The sequence below is a fragment of the Schistocerca serialis genome, chromosome 8, assembly GCF_023864345.2.
Source record: "Schistocerca serialis cubense isolate TAMUIC-IGC-003099 chromosome 8, iqSchSeri2.2, whole genome shotgun sequence".
In the NCBI taxonomy this organism is placed as follows: Eukaryota; Metazoa; Arthropoda; class Insecta; order Orthoptera; family Acrididae; genus Schistocerca; species Schistocerca serialis.
In genome coordinates this window covers 108,059,403-108,067,139 of record NC_064645.1, presented here as the reverse complement: position 1 = coordinate 108,067,139, position 7,737 = coordinate 108,059,403, and positions in this window count along the sequence as shown.

Genomic DNA, 7,737 nt, shown 5'->3' with positions numbered 1-7,737 from the left:
AGACCAGACAAAAGGAATTAAATTCACACAGTGTGTGACAGTGGTTGGCCTCCCATAGAGACAAAAAACTAGAAGCCAACCACCGAGAAACACATCAAAAACTCAGTCTAAAATCAGAGGCCAAAGGCCAGAATCAACACAAAAAAACATAACAAACACTCAGATCACATGATAAAAACCCCCTGCCCGAATAAAACGCAAAACTAAGCCTGCCATGGCAGAGTCATCAGTTAAAAGGGCAGGGAGCGTATCAGGCAGCGCAAACGTCTGCCTGAGCATAGTTAAAAGTGGACAGGCCAACAAAATGTGGACCACCGCCAAAGCCGACCTGCAGCGACATAGAGGCAGGTCCGCATGCCACAGTAAATGGCTGTGTGTCAAGTGGGTGTGGCCAATGTGGAGCCGACAAAGAATTACTGAGTCACTGCAAGTGGCTTGCATGGACGACCGCCACGCATCCGTCGTCTCCTTGATAGGACGGAGTTTATTTGGCGTGGGCAGGTTGCGCCATTCAGTGTCCCAAAGTCCGAAAATTTTGCGGCGTAAGATTGCTCGCAAATCAGTCGCCGGGAGGCCAATGTCCAGAGATGGTGAACTGGTGGCCTCTTTCGCCAGGCTGTCAACAGTTTCATTGCCGGGTATCTGAACATGGCCTGGGGTCCACACAAAAACCACAGAGCGTCTGCAACGGGCAAGAGCATGGACGGACTCCTGGACAGCTATCACCAGATGAGAGTGAGGGGAACACTGGTCGATAGCTCGTAAACTGCTCGGGGAGTCGCTACAGATAACAAAGGACTCACCTGAGCAGGAGAGGATATACTCTAGGGCATGAAAGATGGCGACCAACTCAGCAGTGAAAACGCTGCAGCCAGCCGGCAATAAATGTTGTTCATAGTGGTTCCCTAGAGTCAGAGCATAACCGACACGACCAGAAACTGTAAAACCGTCAGGGTAAACAACGCCAGAGCCCAGATACGTGGCAAGGATGGAATAAAAGTGGCGGCGGAAGGCCTCCAGAGGGACTGAGTCCTTCGGGCCCTGTGCCAATTCGAGCTGAAGGCAAGGGCGGGGCACACACCACGGAGGCGTAAGCAGAGGGGCCCAGAAAGGAGGTGGAAGAGGGTAAACCCCAAGCCCGGAGAGAACCTCTCTGATGCGGACCGCGATCGTACAACCCGAGCTGGGCTGACATTCTAGGTGACGGACGACCGACTGTGGGAACAGGAGACGATATACGATGCCCGGGCAAGCTACAAACATGCGTAGCATAAGCGGCCAGTAAACATTGGCGCCGTATCTGTTGTGTACATAGTTCCGCGTAGTCAGCGCGTACACAACTTTCCCACTAGAGTGCGCCCCGCTAAGCATAACAGCGCAGGCGCAGCACTCGTCCGTCTCCGCACTACGAGATGGCGCTGCCTTAGAGACGGACCAAATTCTGCTTCCATCGATCCGTGTATTAATATGTAACGCAGCCAATGAGATTGCTGCTAATGTAGAACCTTTTCTCCTCAGGGATCACACTCACACAGTGATACGTGAATGCGTGAGGTATTATAATGAGTGTACAGACCTCCGATTAGTCAGTCTGCACCAGTCTGTATGAGTCTGCATTAGTCTGTACCAGTCTATAGTCAAGATTCAGTCCGCACCTACTAAGATTATCATATTCCTGTACATAGCCATGAAGACAAATGTATAGACACTTTGTCAAGTATCAGAGATATGTGAGAATGAGATTAACGTACCAAGACCACAGATACTTCAGATTGTCAATTGTAAATAGCATCCAGAAGCAAGTTGAGTAATTTTATGCCTGTTATTATTTTAATAAATGAGTGTGAAAATTAATCAAGTTCTGTTTAATGTTGGTCACCGTTAATCTGCTACTGTAAGCGTGCAAGTGGCATTTCTATCGTCTTACCTAACGGCAGAAGATTAACACGCCACAATAAGACCACGAGACATATTGCTGACACTCACCTACTTCATTAGAGCGACAAGTCAAATAATCTGATGGTGTGTGTACCGAAGGTCTTACAGTACGCACACCACAGTATCCGTAGTGGAGGGACACCTGCCCCCACAAGTATGCTGTCCACAGGGCTGGTCCGGAAAGCACCAGTGGCGAGTCAGATCCCGCTGTGAAGGACTGGGTCCAGCACCTGCAACGCAGATGGGGATGCTTACCATAAGCCAGGCGAGACTGGATTAACGCCTGGAAGAGCCATAAGAGGGTAGATCGGTCGGTGCCCCAGCTGGTGTGGCTCAAGCATCGCAGAGTATTAAGATGCCGCCAACACGTCTGTTTAAGCTGCTGAATATGTTGGAGCCAAGTCAACCGAGCATCAAAAACCACACCCAAAAACCGATGTGTCTCCACCGGCAAGATAAAGCTGTGGCTCAGGGTGAAGTGTTCGTCACCAGCAGAAATGCTTAACGCAGGTCTTGGCAGCCGAAAACTGGAAGCCATGCACTACAGCCAAAGACTGCGCCTTGAGGATAGCGCCCTGCAGCTGACGTTCGCAGCCTTTATGGAATTTACCCTGAGATGGAGCCAGAAGGCCCCGAGACTCGAGTACCCAACTCAACCGCCAGCTCACCATGCGTTCGAGCAACTTGCAAAGAACGTTGGTGAGGCTAATCGGATGGTAGCTGTCCGCCTCCAATGGGTTCTTGCCAGGTTTCAAAACGGGGATAACAATGCTTTCCCGCCATTGCGATGGGAACTCACCCTCGACCCAAATACAGTTGTAAAGGTCGAGGAGGCGTCGCTGGCAGTCCATTGAGAGGTGTTTCAGCATCTGACAGTGGATACGATCTGGCCCAGGAGCTGTATCAGGACAAGCAGCTAGGGCACTGTGGAATTCCCACTCAGGGAATGAGACATTGTAGGATTCAGGATGGCGCATGTGAAAGGAAAGGCTCCAATGTTCCAACCGCTCTTTAATGGAGCGGAAAGCCAGTGGGTAATTCATAAATGCGGAACTGAGAGCAAAGTGGTCTGCTAAGCGGTTGGCAATTATGTCGGAGCATTACAAATTGCCCCATTCAGTGACAGCACAGGGATGCTGACAGGGGTCCGATAGCCATAGAAGTGTGTAATCTTGGCTCAGACCTGCGATGGAGAGACATGGAGGCCAATGGTGGAGACATACCGTTCCCAGCACTCCTGCTTGTGTTGGCAAATGATGCGGCGCGCCTGTGCACGAAGCCGTTTGAAGGCGATGAGGTATTCTATGAAGGAAGTCGCTTGTGATGCTGGAGCGTCCGCCGGCGATCTTTAATCGCCTCAGCGATCCCAGGCGACCACCAAGGCACAGTCCTCCGCCGAGGAGACCCAGAAGAACGAGGAATGGCAGATTCTGCGGCAGTAACGATGCCAGTGGTGACCAAGTGAACCACCGCATCAATGGCTTCATTACAAAGAGGCGCAATAGTGGCCATGGATGAGAACATGTCATAGCCCACCTGCTAGGGCGCCCAGAAGAGTGACGCTGTGGCAGTGACAGAAAGATTGGAAAGTGGTCACTACCACACAGGTCGTCATGCACACTCCATTGGACAGACTGTAAGAGGCTAGGGCTGTAGATCGAAAGGTCGATGGCAGAGTACGTGCCATGCGCCACACTGAAATGTGTGAAGGCACCATCATTTAAAACGGAAAGGTCGATCTGTGCCAATACATGCTCAACGGTGGCCCCTCGACCTGTTGCCACTGACCCACCCCAGAGAGGGTTTTGGGTGTTAAAGTCGCCCAGTAACAAGAAAGTTGGCGGCAATTGGGCTATCAGCGCAGCGAGGACATGCTGTGGGACATCATCATCTGGTGGAAGATACAGACTGCAGACAGTAACAGCCTGTGGCGTCCACACCCGAACAGCGACAGACTCTAAAGCTGTTTTTAGAGGGACAGACTCGCTGTGAAGAGAGTGAAGGACATAGATGCAGACGCCACCAGATACGCTTTCATAAGCTGCTCGGTTCTTATAATAACCCCGATAGCCACGGAGGGCGGGGGTTCGCATCACTGGAAACCGAGTTTCCTGAAGAGCAATGCAGAAGAAAGGGTGAAAGCTGATAAGTTGTCGGAGCTCAGCTAGATGGCGGAAGAAACTGCTGCAGTTCCACTGGAGGATGGTATTGTCCATGGCTGAGAAAGGCTTGAAGGGACTGGGAAGGCAGTTTACGCCGCTTGTTCACTCACTGCCACCGATTCAGTACCCACGCGAGTGACATCCATGGCGTCTGAGGGACCGGCGAGATCCAGGTCTTCAGCAGATGCCAGAATCTCGACCTTGTCCTCAGACACTGAGCTTGTAGGAAGCGTTAGGACGGGTAGCACCGCAATTTCGGGATTCTTGGGAACCTTTTTCTTTTTCTGCTTCTCTCACTGTGCCTTCGGTGGTTCAGGCTGGAAAGGCTTCCCTGGGTCAGTCTCAGGGACAGATGACGACCGTGAGGCCCTATGACCAGCGACCAGTGGTTGTTTTAGCCACTTGCAGGTATCCGTGTTTCCACTGGTCTGAACTTGCGAAGGGAGGTCCCTAAGGGACCCCATCCTGGCGAGAGGAGGCAAGGAAATCTGATGCTTCTCTGGCTGGGAAGGGGGAACTGATATCCCCAATGGTTGGGGGGTGTTGCTCCTGAAATAGATGGAGCAGGAGCAATAGGGAGTGAAGCGCCCCCCATCATCAAGGGGGCAGGTGTGGTCTTCTGGCTCTGAGAGCTGATGGTGAGTGGTGCAGCTATGGGAACTGTAGCAGGAGTGACAGTGGCGGCATAAGAGGACGTCATGCGTACTGGATTAAGTTGTTCAAATTTCCACTTAGCCTCAGTGTAGGTCAGTCGATCCAGGGTCTTGTATTCCATTATTTTCCGTTCTTCTTGTAGAATCTTACAGTCCGGCGAGCAAGAGGGACGGTGCTCTCCGCAGTTGACACAGATGGGAGGCAGGGCACATGGAGTATTAGGATGGGATGGTCGGCCACAATCGCGACATATGAGGCTGGAAGCAAAGCGGGAAAACATATGGCCGAACTTCCAACACTTGAAGCACCACATCGGGGTAGGGATATATGCTTTGACATCACAATGGTACAGCATCACCTTGACCTTCTCAGGTAATGAGTCACCCTCGAAGACCAAGATGAAGGCACCAGTGGCAACCTGGTGATCCCTCGGATCCTGGTGGACGCGCCAGACGAAATGGACACCTCGTCGCTCTTAGTTGGCGTGCAGCTCGTCATCGGACTGTAAAAGAAGATCTCTGTGGAAAATAATGCCCTCGACCATATTTAAGCTTTTATGCGGGGTGATAGTAACAGAAACATCCCCCAGCTTCGTACAAGCGAGCAAGACTCATGACTGGGCAGAGGAGGCTGTTTTTATTAACACTGACCCTGATCGCATTTTGGACAAGCCCTCCCCCTCCCCGAACTTGTCCTCTAATGTTCTACAAAGAACTGAGACTTCACGGACACAAAGGACTCCCCATCAGCTCTGGTACAGACGAGATACCGGAGCGAATACCCTTCACTGTCATTCATAGCCTTTCGTTCCTCCCATGGTGTGGCCGGACAGGGGAACGATTTGGGGTCATACACATTAGCCTTAAAGTGAGCTTTTGAACGCTTAGAGATTGCTGGTGGCTGGCCACCTGCAAGAGAAGATGTGCCACGCTTCATTGCGTGTCATCCACCCTGATGCCACCTACTCCGACCAAGGGCCCTCCCCAGGGGCGCCTCCCAGCCACAGCAAAGGCCACCTGGCAGGATGGCCATTGCCTGGAGTCCTGATGCCCCAGGGAGATGGGCATCTACTCCTTGGCATACGTAGGGAGTTAACGGCGCAGGCATCAGTAGAGCGATCCCTGTGTTGTCAGGGGGCTACAACCAACAGGGTACATGATGGCCCCACCACAAGAGACTGGCTACCGTGCTGGATTTTGGGTGACATGTAGTCCATGGTCGCCATCAGTGCAGAAAGTGGCACTGCACATTGTATGGCGGAAAATGCACGCAGGAACGTATCCATGCCCAAGAGATGGAGAGCAGGCAATGCAACGACAAATAAGCTGGCGAATGTTCTCAACGCAAGATGGACAAAAAGCACCTAGTAAGTTAATTTTAGTCTCGATGTTGTCACAGGGAATACTGGAAGTGGATGGTTCACACTTGCTATTGTTCGATGTGAAAACGCCTCTCTACCTGGACTCGAATCTTTCGCCGACCGAGACATCATCGCTTACAAGACCTAGCGTTGTGGAATAGATGCTAAGTCCCAGTCTAGTCCTAGTTATGTATATAATAATATGCCTTTTACTTTGTATACTCGCTCTTGTCATAAAGTGAGTAATGATGAAAAAATACATGTATGGATGAAAGGACTTGGTGTACTTGCTGGAAATGTAACTCTAACTGGTGATGTAGCTTTATACTATAATTATTAATAAAGTGTGATCTGTAGCATCAGCCATTAACCGGACAAGGGTACATCTCTAACTGGGGGCTCAAGGACGCAACAGATTGAAGAAATTCACAAAGCATAGTGCTGCACTGCCCACTGGGCGCCTAGCCAGTTGGTTACACAACCCGCTTGGCTCGGCGCCAGGCCGGCGCACCAGCATACGCACATACCTAGAACACTCAGTATGCGCGTCCGGGATAACGCTTTCTCGCTGGTGCCTGCAGAGTTTAAGTCCGTTATCAGCGCGTTACGTAAGCAAGGTCGTTCGCTCGCTATATAAGCAGGCAGTGCAGGCCAGCGGAATCACTCCTACTCCCCCTCCATCTCTTGTGCCTCCTTTCAGTGTCTCTGCGCTCCCTCCTTCCCTGTCTTCCCTTTTCCTCTCCCGCCCCACGTGTCGCCTGCCTCTTCGTGAACCCACAGTTGCCCCTCCTCTCTTCATTCCGCCGCTTCCCCAGCTGCCCCATGCTCTCCCCTCCTTTTCCATCCTCTCTGACCTTTCCCTCGGCAGGTCCCACCTGGTAGTTTTATTCTTTGTCGTGTGTGCTCCAAGTGGGTTTTAAGTGTATTGTTTCAGAGTGTTTTTAATACTGTGGCCAACTTTTAACCTGTGCATGCGCATTCAGTGTCTTCTCTGTATTTTAAGAATCGCAAACTGTGTTTTTTAACTTTCTGGTAACTTTTTTAACTGTCCCCCATGAACGTCTACATGTCAGTGTATTTTTACCTCCATTTTCTCCCCTTACTCTGTTTTATGTTCCCCTTTTTTATCTCCTTATGTATGTATCAATTTATTCTTGTTTTAGTTGTCGTGTCACTCGGCTGAAGAGCGGCGGATTGTGCTGCTGAAATCACAATAAAGGAAAAAAAAAAAAAAAAAAAAGCCAGCGGAATCATTCCGCTGTGAGCTCCGTCTGCAACAGCATTGAAGCACTATGCCCCGTCGACGTAAGGCGCCCTTCCCCAATCGGCTCGCTCTTTGGAAAAATTTTGAGATATGGAGGTCAAACCCGACAGGGGACCATCACATAAGGCCGAAACGTTTGAGACTCCTTTTAGTCGCCTCTTACGACATGCTGGAATACCGCGGGCCTATTCTAACCCCTGAACCCACTGGGGGATTTAACTGGGTAGCTAGCAAGGATAGTAAACAGGGGACATGTCGGTACCAGGGCATAAAATCTTTGGGAATGTCATTCCGTGTTCTGAGCTGGACAGTAACTATGCCTCGCAGACATGTGTGTGAACAACAAACGCAGATGTCCG